At 43.5% G+C, this 24,687-nt stretch overlaps 1 protein-coding gene and 2 pseudogenes across 1 annotated transcript in view; all 3 read left to right on the top strand.

Annotated features, from left to right (window-relative positions):
* SGK1 (serum/glucocorticoid regulated kinase 1) overlaps nt 1-24,687 on the top strand; it is a 146,367-nt gene that overhangs the window by 3,844 nt on the left and 117,836 nt on the right. The window lies entirely within an intron of this gene.
* Nucleotides 15,170-16,489, top strand: LOC107975313 (keratin, type II cytoskeletal 8-like; annotated as a pseudogene).
* Nucleotides 16,721-17,290, top strand: LOC134810375 (keratin, type II cytoskeletal 8-like; annotated as a pseudogene).

The raw sequence follows: 24,687 nt of genomic DNA, 5'->3' as shown, positions 1-24,687 counted from the left end.
CAGCCCTGGGGAACCCAGATTCTAGGAACATAATCTGAAGAAAGGCAGTCCGGATGCTAGTTCTACAAAATCCTTTGGATTTATGCTTTTCATCCTCATATTTTAAAAGCTCAACTAAAGCAGCTTAATTTCATTTAGCAGAGAATTGCTGAACTAAACTGGATAAGAGTTCTACTTTCATTCTTTAAGTGTTCATGATAAATTAGCATTAGATGTATATGGATTATATTTTACTCTTAAGAGTCTCCAAAAATTCAGTTAAGATGAATGGAAAAATGTCCTTGTCAGTTTTATTCTCCCAATCCAAGAGTTTTAAAAGTTATCAGTCCAGCTAAAGGTAATCCATTTTCATGGATTTAAAGATTTGTTCTGTTTGTGGCTCAGATTCTTACATAATGACTTAGAAAACACAAACAAATGACATTGTCTCCAACTCGATAATCCTTTTTGGAAATACACAAGGTATGTGAAAAAAAACTTCCATAGCCATGATTACATTACCTTTTGTAAAATTCGAAAGACTATCTAAAGCTGCAGAATTTTGGATGTGGAATGAACCTCAGAAATTCTCCCTCTGACTTCCCTCTTTCAAAGATGAGGAAACTGAGTACCTGTGGTAAATCACCTGTCAAGTTAGAATGAGGTTAAGCCAGGACTCATGTTTTGGATTTTCACTTCCAGATCTCGTGTGCTTTCCTCTTTGCTAAGTTCTCAACATCAGACTAGTCAAGTCTTTCATGCCTCATTCATTCATTTTTCAACAAATAGAGTAGGAACAAAATAACCATGTTTTATCTTCATGAAACTAACGGCTAGTGACTACCAACTTTGACAAGACCGTTCCATTTTGACTCTGTATTTTTGTTGTTGTTATTTTTGTTTGTTTGTTTGGTTGGTTGGTTGGTTGCAGAGACAAGGTCTCACTATGTTGCCCTGGCTGGTCTCGAGTTTCTGGGCTCAAGGGAGCATCCCAAAGTGTTGACATTTCAGGTGTGAGCCACCCACTGTGCCCAGCCTTGACTCTATATTTTATGATTATATGCATTTGAACAATTCCTTGCATTATTCTTTAATAACAGTAGCTTTTCTAATAACTATGACTTAAATGGCATTAATATTGCTGGGCATGGTTCTAAGAGCTTTAAGTACATTACACATTTAAATCATCATACACAGGCTGGGCGCGTTGGCTCACGCCTGTAATGCCAGAACTTTGGGAGGGTTAGGCAGGCAGATCACTTAAAGTCAGGAGTTCGAGACCAACCTGGCCAACGTGGTGAAACCCTGTCTCTACTAAAAATACAAAAATGAGCCAGGTGTGATGGCAGGCGCCTATAATCCCAGCTACTCAGGAGGCTGAGGCAGGAGAATCGCTTGAACCAGGGAGGCGGAGGTTGCAGTGAGCCGAGATCTCACCACTGCACTCCAGCTGGGATGACAGAGTGAGACTCCATCTCAAGGAAAAAAAAAAAAAAATTATCATATATAAAAATACCTGAGATAGGTACTTTTATTATTGTGATTTCATAGAGGTATACAGAAGTTGAAGAACTTGCCCCAAGTCACATAGCTAGTTAGTGACAGGATCAGGGTTTGGATCCCAGCACCAGGCTCCAGGGCCTGTGTCCTTAATCTCTATACATCCCGAATGCCTGTCAACATTAAATAATCCAGGGTGAAGTTCAGAGAAGTGAAATGATATGACTTCTCTGGTCTCCTCCTTTCTCTAATAACAGCGGGAACAAAGGAAAGGTTTATAGTCTGGTTACAATGTTTACTCTAGCAGAGCTGAGAAGTTAAATTAAGCTCCTCTGAAGTGCTTATTCTTCACAACTGTTTGATAAACAGCATCCCTTTACATTTGTTTTCCTTTTACTGTTCTATTTTGCCTGCTTAAAGTATCCAAATTGGAATAACAAAGGCCCTTTTCTTATGGGAAACTTTCAATGTCTTCTCAGAGGGATAACATTATTGAGCAGCACCGTTCAAAGCACTTTACTCAGGTAACTCTCCCAATCCTTCATTATGCCCATTTTATAGCCAAGGAAACTGAGGGTCAGAGGTTAACTAATTTGTTAAAGATCGTAGACCTAGGAAGAGGTATAGCCAGAATTCAAATTCAGGTAGTTCGTTTACCAGCAGCAGTCTTTCCATTTGCGTCACTGGAGTGCACTGCGATGATGCCAATACTGTTGCAGGATTGGCTCTACCGAATTGGAAACTACTTGTGAAGACAACCCAAAGAGGTGTTTTGTTGTTGTTGTTGTTGATGTTGTTATAGCCTTAGCTATGAAGAGGTAGATTCTCCAAGTGACTACTGAGAGCGGTAGGAATGCTTTCTAACAAATCTGAAGTCTGCTTTAGATTTTTTCAAGACATATTTGATCATACTTCCCGGAACATGGCGGAGACTCCAGTGGCTGCTACTGTGCTTTCTTCGGAATGGCTAAAATCTAAGCTTTTTGAGTTCCTCTTGAGCCTGCGCCCACAACACAGCACACGGTCCCAGTGACACTGCACTGTTACATTAGTACTGCTTATTCCTCTGTAGCTCCCACAGGGCAGGAAGGTTTTTTGTTTTGTTGTTTTTTCATACAGTCTCACTCTGTCACCCAGGCTGGAGTGCAGTGGCACCATCTCATCTCACTGCAACCTCTGGCTTCTAGGTTCAAGCAGTTCTCCTGCCTCAGCCTCCTGAGTAGCAGGGATTACAGGTATGCAGCACCATGCACAGCTAATTTTTTTGTATTTTTTTTTAGTAGAGACGGGGTTTCACCATGTTGGCCAGGCTGGTTTCCAACTCCTGACCTCAGGTGATCCACAAGCCTTGGCCTCCCAAAGTGCTGGGATTACAAGCATGAGCCACAACAACTGGCTGGAAGGTCTTTAAGGACAGAAAACCAGTTACCTTGTTCACTGTATCCCCTACTTGTCAAAACATATTTGTTGAATAAAAGAATGCATAAAATAAAAGAACAAATCCTTCTATTACTTGCCCCTAAGTCATTGCCCTCTTCTCCTTCCTCCTCCTTCTTCCTTTAAACAGGCTTTGGTGGCTCAGAAATCTAATGCATTTTATTTCTCTCTATGTTTAGATATGGATTAGATATAAATTAAGACTGAAATGTAACCTAAATCTGGCTCAAAGACAAGCTGTCACTTCCCCTTCAGAGCTGGTGGGTACTTAGAGAAGCTTGACCTCAGCTTATTTGCTGATCCAATGCCCATAACACACCTTCTCTTCTATGATACTTTTCTTGTCAGGCCAAACAAGACAGACGTAGCAGTGATTCACTAATCTCCTTTTATTTTGCATTAATATCAATTACTAACTTCAATAATATATAGTAGGCTGGGCACAGTGGCTCACACCTTTAATCCCAGCACTTTGGGAGGCCAAGGCAGGCAGATCACCTGAGGTCAGGAGTTTGAGGCCAGCCTGGCCAACATGGTGAAATCCCGTCTCTACTAAAAATACAAAAATTAGCTGGGAGTGGTGGTGGGCACCTGTAATCCCAGCTTCTCAGGAGGCCTAGGCAGGAGAGTCACTTGAACCTGGGAGGCGGAGGTGGCAGTGAGCCAAGATCACGCCATTGCACTCCAGGATAACACAATGAGACAGCATCTCAAAAAACAAACAAACAAACAAAAACTATATAGTATCTGCATTATGTATCCTCCCAACTAGAATCCTAAAAATGTCTTCCAATTATTACTTATCCTCACTTTTCAGCATGGTCTTAGGAGCCACAGAGTGTGAGTAAGACGGATGCCTTTGGCACTTTGACCACTAAGTCTTAGAGAGTTTGGATGAGGGAGTTCAGCAGTCTAGGTTTGGCAGTGCTGGGGAATTAGTCTCAGTACCGCAGAATGTGGATGATGAGCCATTTTCGTTAGATAGATATTTTGCCTCCCCAGCAGCTCTCAAGAAAATCCTGAGATAGGCTCTTAGCTACAGTGCTTGGGAGGGATTTTGAATGGAAAGTGTAGCTGAGTTCCTTGAAATTCTGCACCATTTTTAAAGGGCTGGTGCTGAAATGCGGGTGCCATATGTAACACTGGAGTAAGAGATATTCTGAGCTCACCCATATTTTATGATCTGTAAGTGCTTAACAAGGTAAAGCAAAACCAAAATGAGGGGGCAGGAGTGAGGAACGTGGGGGGTGGAGCCATCAAAATGCATGTTGGAGATTTCCGAATATGAAAGCATAAAGGCAAGAACAGTAATGGGAATTGGATCAATAGAAAAGTTTAATTAGTAATTTAGGTCAAGCTAAAGATAGTTCGCTAGAGCAAATATTGTAGAAGCATATTTTTAAAGTGTGATTTTTTTTTACATACTAGTTAATTTTTTTTAGAAATAAGTCCAAAAATAAGGGTAAATATCAACATTCCTAACATTGGCAGAAAAGACTCCTGACTTATGAGTGCGATGCTGTTTCCTGCCTGCTAAGGAAAGCTAGGATTCCTAGCTTGTCAGCTTGTTTGAGCGTGAAATCATTGACTCCTCACCAACCTGGGGATGAAGATTTTTATCCATTCTACGGGGCTCAAGAAAGTTCAGCTCGCAGGGTAAAAAGAGTCTTCGAAGAGCTTTAACTGAAGGGATACGCAGTGTCTCTATAGAGATCCACATCCTCTGTAATGGGAAAGCAGGTGGTTCTGGACCTCACTCTCAGTGAATCCTTCTGGCCCAGAAATAAGGACAGCAGCAGTGACCTACCCTGGTCCTTGGTCTAACAGCAGGCTTACCCAGCAAGTGGCCAGGTTTCTCTGGCAAACTGCACAGTGATGCTGGCAAATTTATAAAAGACCATGTGGGAAAGTGGAGGAGAAGGAGGTGGAGGAGGTGAAGGAGGTGGAGGAGGAGGAGGACAGGAAAAGCAGACAGTAAGGCAAGTTCGGTGCTGCGTTGGCATCCTCCTGCAGCTGCCATGGCATGTGGAGAAAGGATTATTATTATAGTTTATTTACTCTCACATCTATTTCTCTGCAGCATTCTGAAATGACATTGTAAGTATTTACAACAAAGGGAAATGAAAATCAAAGATGTAACTAGAGCAGTAGAGGAATCTTCTATTTGGTAGTTCGAGGTGCCAAAATATTACTCTAATTGCTTTCTAGAGCCTGCTGTGACATTTTTCGGAGAAGAAATCACTTAGCTACTTCTGTAACATTAGGGTAACCTTGGCCTCTTTTTCCCTCCTAGGTCAGGGCATTCACCCAAAACGCCATTTGCTTCGGGAAATGACTGGTCATGTGGTTCTTCCACTTTCTCTCTCCTGTCTCTCTCTCTCTCTCCCTCTCTCTCTCTCTCTCTCTGTTGTCTCTGGAGGATAAGCTTACAGCAAGGCAAAAGAGAAAAGCATGAAGTGAAATATTCCTAGGCTTGCCAGGCACGGTAGCAAACGCCTGTAATCCTAGCACTTTGGAAGGCTGAGGCGGGTGGATCACCTGAGGTCAGGAGTTTGAGACCAGCCTGGCCAACATGGTGAAATCTTGTCTCTACTAAAAATACAAAAATTAGCAGGGTGTGGTGGCGTGCACCTGTAATCCCAGCTACTCAGGAGGCTGAGGCAAGAGGATCACTTGAACCCGGGGGGTGGAGGTTGCAGTGAGCTGAGAGGGCACCACTTCACGCCAGGCTGGGTGACAGAGAGAGACTCTGTCTCAAAAAAAAGAGAAGAAACATTCCTAGGATTGTGCCCATAGAAAACAAAGGATTCTTGTTCTAACCCAGTGGTTTAAGGAACATCTTGCTATCTCTGAGTTTGTTAGAGTGACATCAGCCAGTTTGAAAGGCCTTGGTAGCTCAAAGATTTTAGTCTCTAGAAATAGTAAGGTGAAAAAAGAAAAGTCCCCCAAATTGTTAAAACATATTTAGACTCAAGTCCCTGTAGGACACAAAATTAAAATATGCCAGAGGGGAAAAAAATGAAAGTTAATAGTTTGAGAATTAAAAATAAATCGGAATATGTATTTATAATGTTTATTACTCAGAAATGTGATCTTTCCCATAGAATGATCTTTCCGAAAGCAGCTGAATTTTCTTTGAACTCTGAATCTTTCTGGGCCAGTATTTATTTAGGTTGTACTGTAAAAAAAATTACAGGAAAAAAACGATGAGTACATAGCTTCCGGTGTGGTTTAAAAGATTGGGGTAAGGCTGTGGAGGGGTAGTATAAAAATAAAGACATTAAAAAAGAATCCTCTTCACAGCCTCACATAGCTTCTCTGAAACCTAGAATATACACGTGCTGGGTGCAGGACCTTGTCTGCCTTGTTCACAGCTCTGTCTGTGTGCCTGGTGCATAGTAGACGCTCAATAATATATGCTTGATGAATCAATAAAAACAATTTAATCAAGGGGCTTGGGGAAGAGCTACCATGTGTAATTATGATATCATTACTTGGTGGAATAGAGAGAGTATTGATGAAGAGAAGAATTTAAAGAAAATCTTGGAGTGATTTTAACTGCTTCCAGGTATTCACGGGTTCCACATCTGTGGATTCAACCAACTGCAGGTCAAATATTTGGGAAAAAAAGAGGATGGTTTCATCTGTACTGAACACGTACATACCTTTCTTCTTGTCATTCTTCCCTAAGCAATACAGTACAACAACTATTTACATAGCATTTATATTGTATTTGCTATCATAAGCAATCTAGAGATCATTTTAAATGTTAGGGAGTGTATGCATTGGCTATATGCAAATGCGATGCCATTTTATATCAGGGGCTTGAGCATCTATGGATTTTGGGATCTGCAGGGGTCCTGGAATCAATCCCCCGCAGAGACTGAGGGACAATTGTAGTAACAATCTGTAAATGAATTTCTACAACGAACGTCAATATAATTGCTTTCTCCTTCAACCACTTGCCTTCAGAGATTAAATGTTACGTAGAAACAACCAGGACTTGGCACTCATTGTATACAGGGCCTTAGTTATCAGCTTTGGCAAAACAGTCATATCTAATTTATTTGTCTATTAGTCAGCTTTTACGTAAAAGGGCCCACACCTTCTCTACGTTGTCACTAATAAGTTGGTGAAGCCATTGCTAATTATTATTCATCTGGTGCAAAGCAAACACATTAAATCAGGCAATTGAGATTAACCCTTCAGAACTGATCTCTATCAGATGGAATTTCAGAATGTATAATTTTTTTTTCATCTAGTACCTTGGCAGTTATGTCTTGCATTATACATTTCATTCTTTTACAAAACTCAGAGCAATGCAAATTTCTAATGTGTCTTCATTTCTAAAGTTAATATCCTTTGAAATAACAGATTCAGAATTTATTTCAGAATTAGTGTTGAAATCACCCCCCCCCTTTTATTTCTTTGTATTCTCATCATCAACAGCCAACATGAATTGAGCACTTTGATGTGTCAGGTTTTAAGGTGGGAAAGAGAAAATAAGAAATCATAAGCTTCCAGGTCTAGCTCAGTGGCTAACATCTGTAATCCCAGCACTTTGGGAGGCTGAGGCGAGTGGATTCGAGACCAGCTGGGGAACATGGCAAAACCCCATCTCTACAAAAAATTAAAAAATTAGCCAGGTGTGGTGGTGAGTGCCTGTAGTCCCAGCTACTCAGGAGGCTGAGGTGCCAGGATCACTTGAACCCAGAAGGTGGAGGTTGCAGTGAGCCATGATGCCACCACTGTACTCCAGCCTGGGAGATAGAGTGAGACCCTGTCTCAAAAGGAAAAAAGAAATCACAAGCTTCCTTCACTCCCCAACTCCCTTCCCCAGAAACTTGGATTGTGTCCCTCCATAACATGCTCATTATAGCTCCTTGTGTGTTTTTTCTTTTTTTTTTTTGAAACAGAGTCTCACTCTGTTGCCCAGGCTGGAGTGCAGTGTTGCGATCTCGGCTCACTGCAACCTCCGCCTCCGGGGTTCAAGCGATTCTTCTGCCTCAGCCTCCTGAGTAGCTGGCATTACAGGCATGCACCACCATGCCCAACTAATTTTTGTATTTTTAGTAGAAATGGGGTTTCACCATGTTGGCCAGGCAGGTCTCGAACTCTTGACCTCAGGTGATCCACCCACCTCGGCCTCCCAAAGTGCTGAGATTACAGGCACTTTGAGCCACCGCGTCCGGCCTTGTGCTATTTTTTATGGCACCCGTCAGTTTGCAATTGCATATTGGTAAAGCTTTTTAATGAATGCCTTCAGCATTAATTAATGTCCTCCTGGACTATGAGCTCTATGAGGACAAGGACCTTCCTTCTCTTTTACATACAATTAAACCCTCAGGACCTGGCCCCTGGGGGGTTATCAATAAGTATATGTTGAAACAGAAAGCCAAAAGATGGTGAAATGCCTAAGGTCTATGGAGGAGAAAGAGGGGAGTTAATCTGAAAACTCATATAGAAATTGAAAGTTCTTTGCATTTTATTCTGTTTGGTTTATGTTAAAGTTCCATCATGTGCTAGACATGATGGCTCATCCCTGTAATTCCAGCACTTTGGGAGGCTGAGGTGGGAGGATCACTTGAGTCCAGGAGGTGGAGGCTGCAGTGAGCCATAGTCACACCACTGCACTCTAGCCTGGGCAACAGAACAAAACCCCATCTCTGAAAAAAACAGTAAAATACATTGAATAAATTTTTTTAAATTCCATCATCTGAGACACATCTGTATTGTAAATAACTTTTTTTTTTTTTTTTTTTGAGACAGGGTCTCGCTCTGTCACCCAGACTGGGGTGCAGTGGTGCAATCATGGCTCACTGCAATCTCTGCTTCCTGGGTTCAAGTGATTCTTTTGCCTCAGCCACCCAAGTAGCTGGGACTATAAACACACACCACCACGCTGGGCTAATTTTTAATTTTTGTATTTTTAGTAGAAACCGGGTTTTCTTTTCTTTTCTTTTTTTTTTTTTTTTTGAGATGAAGTCTCACTCTGTTGCCCAGGCTGGCTGGAGTGCAGTGGGCGCGATTTTGGTTCACTGCAACCTCCGTCTCTGGGGTTCAAGTGATTCTTGTGCCTCAGCCTCCAGAGTAGGTGGGCCTACAAGCACCAGCCACCATGCCCAGCTAATTTTTGTATTTTTAGTGGAGACGGGGGTTTCACCATGTTGACCAGGCTGGTCTCAAACTCCTGACCTCAGGTGAGCCACCCGTCTTGGCCTCCCAAAGTGTTTTGGGATTGCAGGTGTGAGCAACCGTGCCTGGTTAAATATCATCTCTTCTGAAGTCATTGCCTTCTCTATCATTCACTGTTCCCTGTAAAGGGATCCATGTAGTAAAGTGCTCTTAATAATTTAGTAGTAGGTTAAAGATTTTTCTTTTCTGAAGGAAATCACATTTAGCATGATATAATCTCTTAGGTTTGCCTCAGTTGCCAGGAAACTCAAAGGTAAATTTAAATATAAATTTCAGTGAACAAATTGGACAAATCTTTAGAAATAACTTCTTAGTCACTGAATTTGGTTTTAATCTTGTGTTTTTATTTTCACTCTCCTCTTATGTGTTTTTCATTGTAAACTGCCTTTTTTTTTCTCTTTGTTCTTTCCTTTTCTTTCTCTTTCTCTCACTCTCTCTTTCTCTCTCTCTCTCTCTCTTTGAGACAGGATCTTGCTCTGTCCCCCAGACTGGAGAGTAGTGGTGTGATGATTGCTCACTTTAACCTTGAACTTCAAGACTCAAGTGATCCTCCCTATTGCCCAGGCTGGAATGCAGTGGTGCAATCTCCACTCACTGCAACCTCCGCCTCCCAGATACAAGCGATTCTCCTGCCTCAGTCTGCCACCGCACCCGGCTGACTTTTATATCTTTAGTAGAGACATGGTTTCACCTAGTTGGCCCTGCTGGTCTCAAACTCCTGACCTCGAGTGATCCTCCCACCTCAGCCTCCCAAAGTGCTGGGATTACAGGCGTGAGCATCCGCACCCAGCCTGTATTTCTTTCAAATTGTGTCCAACTCTACTAAATTTATGTTACTATTATTGCAAAGCAAACTACCCAGAATTTGATGAGCAAAAGCCACTGTCATTTATTTACTCATGATTCTGTGGATTAGGAATTCAGTGTCACTCATTTGGAGGGTTCTGCTCCCTGTGACGTTGGCTGAGTCTTTCCTTGGCTGCATTCAGCTGGTGGTTGAGCTGAGCCAGAAAGTCCGAGAAAGCTTCTTGTTTGGTGTCAGTGCATCTCTATTGGACTCTTTCTCTCTCCACATAGCTTGGGCGTCCTCACAGTAACATGTTCTTAAGATAGACTTAGATGGCTGCCGGCTTCTAACAGGGAGTGCTTCAAGAGAGCCTGTGGAAGCTGACGATCTCATAAGGCCGAGTCCTGGATGTCATATAGTGTGACTTCTGCTGCATTTTATTAATCAAAAACAAAACAAAACAAAACAAAACAAAACAAAACAAAACAAAACGTCATAGGGCCAGCCCAGATTCAAGGGGAAGGAAAATAAACTTCACCTCTCAATATGAAGAGTGGCAAAGAGAAACTGTGTCAAAGTTTCTTTCTTTTCTTTTCTTTTCTTTTTTTTTTTTCTTGGAGACAGAATCGTGCTGTGTCGCTCAGGCTGGAGTCCAGTGGCTGGATCATAGCTCACTGCAGCCTCAGCCTCCTTGGCTCAAGTCATGGTCCCACCTCAGCCTCTCGAGTAGCTAGGACAACAGGCACCCAGCACTACTACACCTGGCTAAAACTTTCTATTTCACTAAAAAATAAAATAATTTTTCAAATTGTATCCAACTGTACTGAATTTATCTATGATCTTTTTTTTTTAATCTGAATATTTACAGGAGAAGAACATTAAGGACTCCTAATACGAGATCAGACAAACAGTGTTGGCCTCTTAACTAAATTGTTTCCGAGCATGGTAACATCGGGCAAGGCATTTAATATTCTAAGCCTTAACTATCTTTTTTTTTCTTTTTTCTTTTTGAGACAGAGTCTTGCTCTGTCACCCAGGCTGGAGTGCAGTGGCGCCATCTTGGCTCACTGCAAGCTCCGCCTCCCAGGTTCACGCCATTCTCCTGCCTCAGCCTCCTGAGTAGCTGGGATTACAGGCGCCTGCCACCACGCCCCGCTAATTTTCGGTATTTTTAGTAGAGATGGGGTGTCACCGCGTTAGCCAGGATGGACTCGATCTCCTGACCTCGTGATCCGCCCACCTCAGCCTCCCAAAGTGCTGGGATTATAGGCGTGAGCCACTGTGCCCGGCCTCTAAGTCTTAACTTTCTAAGGCTTATCTGTAAAATGGATTTAATAATAATACCTCAGGCTGGGCACGGTGGCTCATGCCTGTAATCCTGACACTTTGGGAGGCTGAAGTGGGTGGATCACTTGAGGTTAGAATTTCGAGATCAGCCTGGTCAACATGGTGAAACCCTTTCTCGACTAAAAACATAAAAATTAGCCAGGCATGATAGCGCGCACCTGTAGTCTCAGCTAGTGGGGAGGCTGAGGCAGGAGAATCGCTTGAACCCGGGAGGTGGAGGTTGCAGTGAGCCAAGATCACCCCACTACACTCCAGCCTGGGCGACAGAGTGAGACTCTGTCTCAAAATAATAAAATAATAATAATAATAACAATAATACCTCAAAGAACTGTTATGAGGATTAAATGACCTAACGCATGTAAAGTATTTAGCCCCAATGCCTGGTACGCACTAAGCACTCAAAATATGTTAGATATTATCAAGACAGACCTCAAAATTATGACCTACCTCTATAGCTTACTTTTCTGAACGTTTTGTTGTGGTGTAAGTTGTGATTTTACTGATGAATCGGTCTGAAGACAAGCTGCTATGAAACCTCTGTGCTCTGGGATTTTATTGATTAAAGGTCATTTCTCAAAAGACCTGCACATCATCAACAGGTTGATTTTCTCATTTAGTTATTTAGTTGTTTCTATAGGCTTAGGAAGTAGTGAACATAATTAATTTATCTTCTATAGATAGTTGTCCCTGGAGCACTGCAATGGTCTAGCTTCAGTGTTAAAAAGGTATTTCATTTGCGCAGGATCTCATTAAATCAAATGACACCAAATTACTCTGCTTTTTTAGTTACATATGCACAAGGCACTGAGGGACAAAAAGATATCGAAATACTTATGTCCAATGTATAATTAGTTATTGATGAGTTTTGACCTAATTTAATCAATTTAATGTTAAATTTTGTTTTCTAATCTGTCTTACATAAAGACTTAAAATCCATTTGAAATTCAAAATCATAATCCATGTAACTCATCAACACTCTGATTGATCTTTAGAATCTCTTTACTATTCCCCATTCACTAAAATATTTCTCATTAAGGCCTCAAAAACTTGGAGGGCATTCCATCCTTCTGTTTTCTTTACTATCAAGCTCTTTTGTTTTGTATTTCTTTTGCCTTCTTGACACTTATCCATCCATATCTTAACTTTCCCTTTCAGTTTACCAGAGCAGTGGTGGCTCATGCCAATAATCCCAGTGCTTTGGGAGGTAAAGATGGGAGGATTGCTTGAGCCCAGGAGTTCAAGACCAGCCTGGGCAACACAGCAAGACCCTCAGGTCTCCAGGAAATAATAATAAAAAAAATAGCCAGGCTGGTGGCACATGCCTGTATTCCCAGTTACTCAGGAGGCTGAGGTGGGAAGATCGCTTGAGCCCAGAAGGTTGAGGTTGCAGTGAGCCATGATCACACCACTACACTCCAGCCTGGACAACAGAGTAAGACCCTGTCTCAAAAAGAAAAGAGAAGAGAAGGGAAGAGAAGAGAAGAGAAGAGAAAAGAGAAGAGAAGAGAGAAAAGAGAAAAGAGAAGAGAAGAAAAGGTGGTCCTTCCTGTGGACCGCTCCTCCTTGGAATACTCAGTTGTGGCTTCTGTGGCCCAGCACTCCAGCCTCTCCTCCTACTTGTGGGTGATTTCTTAGTTTCCTTTCAGGCCTTCCTGCTCTGTCTTACCAATAATGTGGGAATGGCTCAAACTCAGTCCTTGGCTCACCAGCCTCTGAACATCTTTTTGCCCTTTCCCTCTTACTGTAGTTCTCCATCTTTCTCACTTTCCCATCCACTCTCCCTCCTCCTCCACACACAGGTTCATTCATTCCTGTGCTTTAAATGTAATCTGTTATTCAGAAACTTAGTTGCCTGAATGCCAGACCTCTGTTCCCAATTGTTTACTAAACATTCCCATTGAAATGTCTCACACACATCTTGAGCTAGTCCTGTTCAAAACCCAACTCTTGATTTTTCTTCCTATTTTTCTCTATTTCAGTAAATGATACTACTACATAACTCATTTGTGAGAGTGAGAAATCTAGAAATTATTTCTCTTTCTTTTCTCCCAACGTCAGTGCAATTCATCAGCATATTCTACTGTGTTTACTTCCAAAATACATTTCTTGGCCAGGCGCGGTGGCTCACGCCTGTAATCCCACCACTTTGGGAGGCCGAGGCGGGTAGATCACCCGAGGTCAGGAGTTCAAGACCAGCCTAGCCAAGATGGTGAAACCCCCCTCTCTACTAAAAATACAAAAATTAGCCGGATGTGGTGGCGCATGCCTGTAATCCCAGCTACTCGGGAGACTGAGGCAGGAGAATTGCTTGAACCCAGGAGGTGGAGGTTGCAGTGAGCCGAGATCATGCCATTGCACTCCAGCCTGGGCAACAGAGCGAGACTCCATCTCCAAAAAAAAAAAAAAACCAAACATTTATTTTTAACTCCTTTCTCTTTATCTCCAGGGCCTATCCCTTGGTGCAAGCCACCACCATCTTTCTTTCTTTCTTTTTTTTTTTGAGACAGAGTCTTGCGCTGTTGCCCAGGCTGGAGTGCAGTGGCGTGATCTCGGCTCACTGCAACCTCCGCCTCCCGGGTTCATGCCATTCTCCTGCCACAGCCTCCCGAGTAGCTAGGACTACAGGCGCCCGCCACACACCTGGCTAATTTTTTTGAATTTTTAGTAGAGTCAGGGTTTCACCATGTTAGCCAGGATGGTCTTAATCTTCTGACCTCGTGATCTGCCCGTCTCGGCCTCCCAAAGTGCTGGGATTACAGGCGTGAGCCACTGCGCCCCGCCTGCCACCACCATCTTTCACCTTAATTCATCTCTTAACTCATCTCTCCCCATCTTCTTTCTCCCCGCCTTTCCCTCCTTAACATCCCCATGAAAAAATTACAGCACTTTAGACAAATTAACATCTTTCTCATAGTAATAAGGTTTTCCTGAGAGAAGAAGGCATTGAGAGAGAAAAGTACTTCCCTAGAGTCACATAGAGAAATGGCAAATATGATGTTAGAAGCCAGGTTCCTTTTTTAGTGGCAATAAACTCTCTTATTTTCTCAGTTATCTGCTGTGTGTTTTTTTTTTCTCTCTCTCTCTTTTTGACTTACTTTCTTTTTTTGAATTAAAAAAGCATTTTATTTTGTGAAGAACTGAGGTATTTGGACCTTCTTGAGTATAGGTGATGCTAACATGCTTTAGTTTAAATTTCATTATCCGACTCCTCCAAACTCAGGGCAAAAAAAAAAAAAAAAAAAAAAAAAAGTCACAGGGATTGGAAAAGCTACCAGAGGCTCTAAAACCCTGTCAGGAGGAAATGCCTAAACTAGAATGAACAGGCATATCCAAACATTGAGTATTTCCACATTGGAAATCTTTTTTTTTAAGTGGTTTACTAAGCCAGAGTTTAATAATTATGCTAATGAGCATACTTGTTATGAGTTTTACTGTATGTCAGCCAACCACTCTGCATAGTTTTCAAAGTCCTCCCTGTTCTGCACACATCAGCATACCTTGCCTCACTCCCTTCACTCCTTGGCATAACTCCCCACCTCTGATCTCTCAGGAAGCTTGTTTTGCTCACAATTTCACCCTTACTCCACACTTAGCTAAATTCTGCATGTTTCCAGAGCCAGCTTTTGTTCCATGTGATCTATGACACTTACTCAGCTATTATTTTTTTGTTTTGTTTGTTTTGTTTGAGATAAGGTCTAGCTCTGCTGCCGAGACTAGAAGGCAGTGGCACAATCACAGCTCACCGCATCCTCGACCTCACTGGCTCAAGCGATCCTTGCACCTCAGCCTCCAGAGTAGCTGGAACTATAGGCATGAGCTGCCATGCCTGGCTTTTTTTTTTTTTTTTTTTTTTTGTAATTTTTTTGTAAGGATGAGGTTTCCCTGGGTTATCCTGGCTGCCAGCTACTGTGAATTGCACAGATTGCTTTCTTTAAATGCAATTAAATTAAGAGCTGAGAGCTGGGTGCTGTGGCTCACACCTGTAATCCCAGCACTTTGGCAGGTCAAGGCAGGTGGATCACGAGGTCAGGAGATTGAGACCATTCTGGCCAGCATGGTGAAACCCCTTCTCTACTAAAAATACAAAAATTAGCTGGGCATGGTAGTGCATGCCTGTAATCCCAGCTACTCAGGAGGCTGAGGCAGGAGAATCACATGAACCCAGGAGGTAGAGGTTGCAGTGAGCCGAGATTGAGCCACTGCACTCCAGCCTGGGCGACAGAGAGAGACTCCATCTCAAATAAATAAATAAATAAGAGCTGAATGCTATCAAGAAGCAGCTTCTTCACTCCTTCTGGAATCTCTGCCTGGTTCAGCCCACCTGCCTCCACTCCTGCCTCCACCATGTCCATCAGGGTGACCCAGAAGTCCTACAAGTTGTCCATCTCTGGCCCCCGGGCCTTCAGCAGCTGCTCCTACACGAGTGGGCCCAGTACCTGCATCAGCTCCTCAAGCTCCTCCTGAGTGGGCAGCAGCAGCTTCCAGGGTAGCCTGGGTGGAGGCTATGGTGGGGCCAGCGGCATGGGAGGCATCACTGCCGTCACAGTCAACCAGAGCCTGCTGAGCCCACTTAATCTGGAGGTGGATCCCAACATCCAGGCCTGCACACCCAAAAGAAGGGGAAGATCAAGACCCTCAGCAACAAGTTTGCCTCCTTCATAGGCAAGGTACGGTCCCTGGAGCAGCAGAACAAGATGCTGGAGACCAAGTGGAGCCTCCTGCAGCAGCAGAAGACAGCTTGGAGCAACATGGACAACATGTTCGAGAGCTACTTCAACAACCTTAGGCGGCAGCTGGAGACTCGGGGCCAGGAGAAGCTGAAGCTGGAGGCAGAGCTTGGCAACATGCAGGGGCTGGTGAGGATGAGATCAATAAGCGTACAGAGATGGAGAATGAATCTGTCCTCATCAAGAAGGATGTGGATGAAGCTTACATGAACAAGGTAGAGCTGGAGTCTCACCTGGAAGGGCTGACTGATGAGATCAACTTCCTGAGGCAGCTGTATGAAGAGATCGGGAGCTGCAGTCCCAGATCTCGGATAGGTCTGTGATGCTGTCCATGGACAACAGCCGCTCCCCGGACATGGACGGCATCATCACTGAGGTCAAGGCGCAGTACGAGGAGATCGCCAACCGCAGCCGGAGTGAGGCTGAGAGCATGTACCAGATCAAATATGAGGAGCTGCAGATGCTGGCTGGGAAGCACGGGGACGACCTGCAGCACACAAAGACTGAGATCTAGGCCGGGCGCAGTGGCTCACGCCTGTAATCCCAGCACTTTGGGAGGCCGAGGTGGACTGATCACGAGGTCAGAAGTTCAAGACCAGCCTGACCAACAGGGTGAAACCCTGTCTCTACTAAAAATACAAAAATTAGCCTGGGGTGGTGGCGCACGCCTGTAATTGCAGCTACTCAGGAGACTGAGGCAGGAGAATCCCTTGAACCTGGGAGGCGGAGCTTGCAGTGAGCTGAGATCATGCCACTGCACTCCAGCCTGGGCGACAGAGCGAGACTCTGTCTCAAAAACAAGACAGAGATCTCCAAGATGAACCGGAACATCAGCTGGCTCCAGGCTGAGACTGAGGGTCTCAAAGGCCAGAGGGCTTCCCTGGAGACTGCCATCGCAGATGCCGAGCAGCATGGGGAGCTGGCTGTTAAGGATGCCAACGCCAAGCTGTCTGAGCTGGAGGCTGCCCTGCAGCGGGCCTAGCAGGACATGGCGCGATAGCTGCGTGTGTACCAGGAGCTGATGAACGTCAAGCTGGCCCTGGACATTGAGATCGCAACCTACAGGAAGCTGCTGGAGGGCTAGAAATGCCGGCTGGAGTCTGGGATACAGAATGTGAGTATCCGTACGAAGACCACCAGCGGCTATGCAGGTGGTCTGTGCTCAGCCTATGGGGGCCTCACAAGTCCCAGCCTCAGCTACGGCCTGAACTCTAGCTCCTTCAGCCACATCAGCTCCACCAGGGCTGTGGTTGTGAAGAAGATCGAGACCCGCAATGGGAAGCTGGTGTCCAAGTCCTCTGATGTCCTGCCCGAGTGAACAGCCATGGCAGCCCCTCCCAGCCTGCCCCTCTTGCGGCTGCCCCAGAGCCCAGGAGGGAGGCCCCTGTGCAGGGTAGGACAGGGAACAGGAGACCCACCTGAGGCTCAGCCCTAGCCCTCAGCCCACGTGCGGGGAAGTTTACTGCTTGGGGACCCCCCCTTGCCCATGCCTCCAGCTACAAAACAATTCAACTGCTTTTTTTTTTTTTGGTCCAAAATAAAACCTCAGCTAGCTCTGCCAAAAAAAAAAGAGCTGAATGCTTCTTCAACTCTTAGTAAATACTGATTTCTACAATAATTATCCTTTACTGATTGATTATAATGAACAAGTAGCATTTCCAAAACACTTAATTGACAAAATGGGCCAGGCATGGTGTGGTTCACGCCTGTAATCTCAGCACTTTAGGAGGCTGAGGCAAGAGGATTGCTTGAGTCCGGGAGTTCAAGACCAGCTTGGGCAACAAAGTGAGATCCTGGTGTTGGCAGTGTAGTGGTGAGCATAGCTGCCTTCCAAAGTGAGATCCTGTCTCTACAAAAAATGAAAAAGTTAGCTGAGCACAGCAGCATTGGATGCCTGTAGTCCTAACTACTTGGAAGGCTGAAGTGAGAGGATTGCTTGAACCAGAAGTTGGATGCTGCAGTGAGCTAAAATTGCCCCACTGCACTCCAGCCCGGCCAACACAGCAATATCTCGCCTATAAAAACAATAATATGATAAACAAAATGAAAAATTTACAAAATGTCCAATGATCATCTCTCCCTTGTGACTCACAACTCAGGAATGCTGGTGTCCTTAGCCTTGCTTCACCAGTGAGGATACTGGTCATGAGGAAGCATAAGTAACTTCCCCATGGTCACACAGATAAGAAGACTCACGTCGACTGATGACATTTGAGATTCTCTTCCCATTACATCACATGACTTCTCTGGCAACTACTGTGGTTTTTCGCTGAGCATTCTATGCTGACCATCTGTTACAGCAGGAACTTGAGAAAATTGAAGTGAACTTCTTTGTTCTCATGCTTACATTCAGATTCTTCATCCTAGGAGTAAAAGAGAATCCACTTTTAATTCTACCTTCTAAATTGCCATGGGTTCCCACTCCCATGTCCTTACTGACTGTCTGCATTGCCATTTCCCAAGCTCAGGCCACCTTGAACCTTACCTGGAGAACTGCCACCATCTTTTTAATGGCCTCTTGCTACTGTCCTGCTCCTGGCCTCCTGCAACTATTCCCCATAGAATCCTCCAGGTTGCCATCTATAGGGCTTTTTTTTTTTTTCTGAGATGGAGTCTCACTCTGTTGTCTAGGCTAGAGTGCAGTGGCACGATCTCAGCTCACTGCAACCTCCATGTCCCAGGTTCAAGCGATCCTCCTGCCTCAGTCCCCCAGTAGCTGGGATTACAGGCACGCACCACCATGCCCAGCTAATTTTTGTATTTTTAGTAGAGACAAGGTTTTGCCATGATGGCCAGGCTTGTCTCGAACTCCTGACCTCAGGTTATCCACCTGCCTTGGCGTCCCAAAGTGCTGGGATTACAGGTTTGAGCCACCACACCTGGTCCTAGAAGGGCTTTCTAAAATACAAGTGGGACCTTGATATCCCTGTGCTTAAAATACGTCAGTGGTTTATCGTGACTCTCAAAACAGAGCCCTAATTCCTTACCCTTATATTTATATAGCTGAGATGGGGCCCTGGCTCAGCTCTCTGCCCCCTCGTCTCTTCTTCTTTCTCCTGCTTCTCCTTCCTCATCCATTGGACTCCATTCTCCAACCATGCAGAATAGCTTACTCTTCCCCAACTGCACTATCCAGCTACCCAGCCAAAGGCTCTTAACCCAGCATCCAGACATCCCTTGGGGGGCAGGAGAATGTCAATGGAGGAAATTCAGAACTTGGATGAAAAAAAAATTACATATTCATTTTCACTCATCTCTAGCTGAAATCTAGTCTCTCCAATTATAAATGTAGCCAAAAACCACAGTCGTTTTACCAGGACCTGCAATTTTGTCACTAATAAAAATCATAGATATTTTCATGTCATATGACAGTTGTTCAAGGCACCATATCGTTTATGCTCATCATTACTGAGAAATTTACAGTAATTATTAGCTTTCCTCTAGACTTTGTTAACTAACACATTAATAAAGATTCACTGGCTGGGCGTGGTAGCTCACGCCTGTATTCCCAGCACTTTGGGAGGCCAAGGGGGGAGGATCAGGAGTTCGAGACCAGCCTGGTCAACATGGTGAAACCCCGTCTCTACTAAAAATACAAAAATTAGCTGGTTGGGGGGGTGGTGCACGTCTGTAATCCCAGCTACTCAGGGGGCTGAGCCAGGAGAATCACTTGAACCCTGGAGGCGAGAGTTGCAGTGAGCCAAGATAATGCCATTGCACTCCAGCCTGGGTGACAAAGTGAGCCTCCATTTCAAAAATAAAATAAAATAAACACAAATTTATAAGTAAAATACTTGGTCACAAAAGGACAAATGCTGTATAATTCAATTTACATGAGGTACTTAGAGTAGTCCCATTTATAGACAGAAAGTAGAATGGTCCTTGGCAGGGACTAGGGAAGAAGGGGGATGAGGAATTACTATTTCATGGGTATGGAGCTTCAGTTTGGGAAGATGAAAACAGTTTTGGAGACTGGATAGCGGTGATGGTTGCTCAACAACGTCATTGTACTAATGTGACCAAACTGCACACTTAAAAATGGCTAAAGTGGTAAATTTTATGTGATGTGTATTTCATCACAATGAAAAAAAATACAGCACAGTATATTAGATGGGAAATGTGCTGAAGAAAAATAAAGACAGGAAGGTGAGTAGGAAGAACCAAGGGATCAGAGGCCAAGATAGGCTTCACTGCCAAAGGGTTCTTTGCTATTGTTTTTGCTCAGGACCTGAGCTATCTGCACAGCCACATGTTCAGAAAAACTTGCAACATGACCTGAATCTTCATCTGATTGTCAGTGGGTGCAAAAGTGAACCTTTTCTCATGTGTGTTGCTAAAATCCTAAAAACCGAATGCCTTTCATTCACCTAGCACCTTCTGGATGTACACAGGTGAAATCCTCAAGAGGAATAATGGGATGTCAAATTGTTACTGGGATGGGGCCATTTATCTTTCCATTTGTCTGCATTTTAGTTTGACATGAGCACTTTTCTGCCATGCATCATCAAGGAATTATGAGGCCATTTGAGGAGGTGAAATGACTAGTTTTTGAAAATCAGATAATTATATCTGATTTATGTCTTCAGTGTCTCCATAAATCATCTTAATATTCAGGCTTCCTTGAGTTTGGCCTTATACTATTAACTTTTTCCTAACTCACGAAAGATAACCAATGTGGATTCCAAGTCTGCTTGCTTTTAGTAAGTGGTCTGATTTCTGTTCTTTTTGACATTTAGGTAGAAGATAGAAGTTCTTATTAAAGTAAATATTATCAAATCTTGAGGTTTAAAGGTTTGATATCAAAGTTTTATCTACACAATGTCAAAACCTGTTTGTAAAGTGAAACTTCTATCTAATCGAGGCTGTATGAATGTCAATCATACAGCCTAGGTGTTTTTGCTTGTTTTTCTTTTTAATAGTAGTTTGGCAAATAAATAAACACAGATCTAACTCTCTCATTTGCCTCTAACCTTAAGTTTTTACCATTTGGGGACATTGACCAGCAAAGCCTCTTGAAATATTAAGTCTAATACTCCTTTGCAATGTTATCTTGGTAAGTTGTAACTATTTAAGACATTTTTTGAAGTATACAAATTGTTTTCAATGTAATAGTGAGATTTGTACAGCTTATTAGAAACTGGCAAATTATGAGCCATTTTACATTATCTAGATCCTAAAGTACAGATTGCAGGAGCTTAATTCTTCAGAACTTAAAAATATTCTCTCCCTCTTCGTGTCTTTTATGACACACAGATGAAAACAGGGAGTTTATCTGAAAGCACAGTCTGGAAACAAGAGAGTTATCCAATTATGAAGATGATATACGATTTAGGGAATCACCTTCTGTGCCCATGGTGCTGTCATTTAATTTCCCTCTTTTGTCTTTTTTTATTCTGTCAAGTGAGAACTCTGACATTTTGATCATTGGGAAGATGTATCAGTAGTACTTCCAACCTTCTTTAAAAGACGGAAATATTTAAGTGACTGTTCAAGTCAGAATTCTTGATAGCGTAAGTGACTAGCTTAAGTGTTTTAAGGTCAGTCACGTCTACTGCCAAAAGCTTTTTACAGCCATTTCTTTCCTATTCAAATGCATTTTGGATCCTTTTCATCTTTTTCTCTCGCTTTTCTGTATCTACTTAATCTAATGTTTGTAAAATAATTCCTTCTCCTAGAACATATAACCTATTCCTGGGCTTCATTTTCTTTTTTTTTTTGAGACAGTCTCACTTTGTCACCCAGGCTGGAGTGCAGTGGCGCAATCTTGGCTCACTGCAGCCTCTGCCTCCCGGGTTCAAGCTATTCTCCTGTGTCAGCCTCCCGAGTAGCTGGGATTACAGGCGCCAGCCACCACCCCCAGCTAGTTTTTGTATTTTTAGCAGAGACGGGGTTTCACCATGTTGGCCAGGCTGGTCTTGAACTCCTGACTTCAGGTGATCCACCCGCCTCGGCCTCCCAGAGTTTTGGGATTACAGGCGTGAGCCACCACGCCCGGCCCCCTGGGCTTCATTTCAAAACAAATTCCATTTGTGCAGAGTAATGAAGTCTTTGAGGTTTCACTAAAGGAACTTCTCTGGGTGTCACTTTCCTCATCTGTAAAACGAGTCTCACTTTCTTTGTCTATAAAATGGCAAAAGTTTGCTTCACCTCTAAGAGTGTACAATTTCTACAAAATGATTTCTTGTCTTGCCATAATATGTGTCAAAAAACAAAATTTCAAAAAATCTAGTGTTTTTTTGTTTTTTTGAGAGAGAGTCTTGCTCTGTCACCCAGGTTGGAGTGCAACGGTGCGATCTCAGTTCACTGTAACCTCCGCCTCCTGGGTTCAAGGCTTGTCCCTCAGCCTCCTGAATAGCTGGGATTAAAGGCACGTGCCACCATGCCTGGCTATTTTTTGTATGTGTATTTTTAGTAGAGACAGAGTTTCACCATGTTGGTCAGGCTGGTCTCGAACTCCTGACCTCAAGTGATCTGCCTGTCTTGGCCTCCCAAAGTTGTTGGATTACAGGCGTGACCCATCGTGCCTGGCCGCAAATGTAGTTTAAAGATTTCAGTTGGCTTTATTGCAATTTTAGAATCAGGCAACAGTTCATCCCATAAAATAGAATAAGTGTTCCAATCAGCTAAGCAAAGGGGATTCGCTTTATATAGACAGAGGAGGCCTGAAGAAAGAAACAAAGAACAAAGAGTTATTCGTCATTTTAAGGCTACTTTCCTTGTGAGGCAGAACAGGGAGACAGAACAATAGAAAAACAACTGATTAACATTAGGTGTCTTTAGGCCACTTTTCTTGCATAAGGATCAAAGCAAAGAAGGCTTTATTATCATGCCAACTGAAGACTGAAACTGGGCTATGTGGGATATTGGCTGTTATCTCTCTTTGGATTTCTCGTAAGGTCAGATAACAACTTAGTTTGGGTTTGCTGATGTGGAACTGTAGCATAGGTGACTCCATTTTGATTTTTAGTCCGGTCTGTTGGGGCCTAGTGCAGGAGCTTAGTTCAACAGCCTCCTGTAATTTTTATTTTAAGTGTGTAACTAATGCCTACATCCACCGCTCTCCTACAGTAAGGGGGCCTGATTGATTCTCCTCTGGACTCCTTCAGAGGGCTCCTAACAGGGCGCTTCACTGCCTACCTTTCACTCCAAATCATCCCACACGTGGCTGAGCTGCAGCTCAGTATCTAATATGCAAGTCCTATTAAGATGTAGATTAGAGGCATGGACCTGGTTTGCTCACTGAATTCATTGCAAACCCTTAATGTGGCACCCAAGGCCCGCAGCAACAAGCCCTCAAGCAACCTTTCCTGCCTTCTCATCTTCTTCTTCCCTACCTGCCTCTCAAATCACTCATCCATTCACTTCAATATATTTTTTGAGGACTGAATATGTGCTGAGCCCTCTGCTAGGTGCTGGAAACAATGATGGGCCAAACCAGATAAGTTCCAGGCAGGGCCCTGCACATGTAAAGCCCTGGATGGGAAGACATGAGTAGTTTATAGGAGGTGGCCCAGAGACTTCTGTGGCTCAAGCAGAGAGCCTGAAAATAGGGAATATGTTTGAACAGCAAAGTAGAAAATAAACTAGCTAGGACTTCGCAGGCCTCCTTAAGAAGTTCTGTCATTATCTGAGGCACAATGAGAAGCTCCATGTATTGAACAGAGCTGCAGCGCCCTGCCATTTTCCTCCCCTAAGTTATTGCTTCTACAGGTCCTTCACTGTGAACTACACTCTTCATTTTTTCTGTCTCTGCTTGCTCAACTCACAACCATTATTTGGAACATTAATTTCAAGTGCCATCTCTTCCATGGAAAATGTCCTCCTCATCCCAAACCAAATGGAGCTTGTATTGCTGTCATTTGTCTTTTTTTTTTTTTTGACAGAAAATCACAGATTTATTGAAACAAAAGTACACTCCACAGAGTGGGAGTAGGCTCCAACAAGTCTTTCTCTTTTCTTTTCTTTTCTTTTTTTTTTAGAGGCAGGGTCTTGCTCTGTCACTCAGGCTGGAGTGTAGTGGCAAGATCATAGCTCAGTGCAGCCTCGAACTCCTGCGCTCAAACAATCCTCCCACCTCAGCCTCCTGAGTAGCTAGGACTACAGATGTATGCCAACATGCATAGCTAATTTTTTTTTTTTTTTTTTTTTTTGAGAAGGAGCTTTGCTCTTGTTGCCCAGGCTGGAGTGCAATGGCGTGGTCTCGGCTCACTGTAACCTCCCCCTCATGGGTTCAAACAATCCTCCTGCCTCAGCCTCCTGAGTAGTGGGATTACAAGTGCCTGCCACCACGCCCAGCTAATTTTTCTATTTTTTTAGTAGAGATGGGGTTTCATCATGTTGGTAAGGCTGGTCTTGAACTCTTGATCTCATGTGATCCACCCACCTCAGCCTCCCAAAGTGCTGGGATTACAAGCGTGAACCACTGCACCCGGCCACATAGCTACTTTTTTATTTTTTGTAGAGACAGAGGTCTCACTGTGTTGCCCAGGCTGGTCTTGAACTCCTGTGCTCAAGTGATCCGCTCGCCTCAGCCTCTGTGTGTCTTTTTCTCTGCTACATATGAGACCTATAGGGTCTGATGTGGTAGCCACCAGCTACATGTGACTATTGAGCACCTGAATTGTGGCTAGTCTGAATCGAGATGTACTTTAGATGTAAAATACATACCAGATTTTAAACACAGTATGGAAAAAAAAAGAGAATATAAAATATTTC

This window comes from Pan troglodytes, chromosome 5 (assembly GCF_028858775.2).
Source record: "Pan troglodytes isolate AG18354 chromosome 5, NHGRI_mPanTro3-v2.0_pri, whole genome shotgun sequence".
Lineage (NCBI taxonomy): Eukaryota > Metazoa > Chordata > Mammalia > Primates > Hominidae > Pan > Pan troglodytes.
Note: the sequence above shows the minus strand (reverse complement) of the source record. Positions and strands in the feature narration are given on the sequence as shown.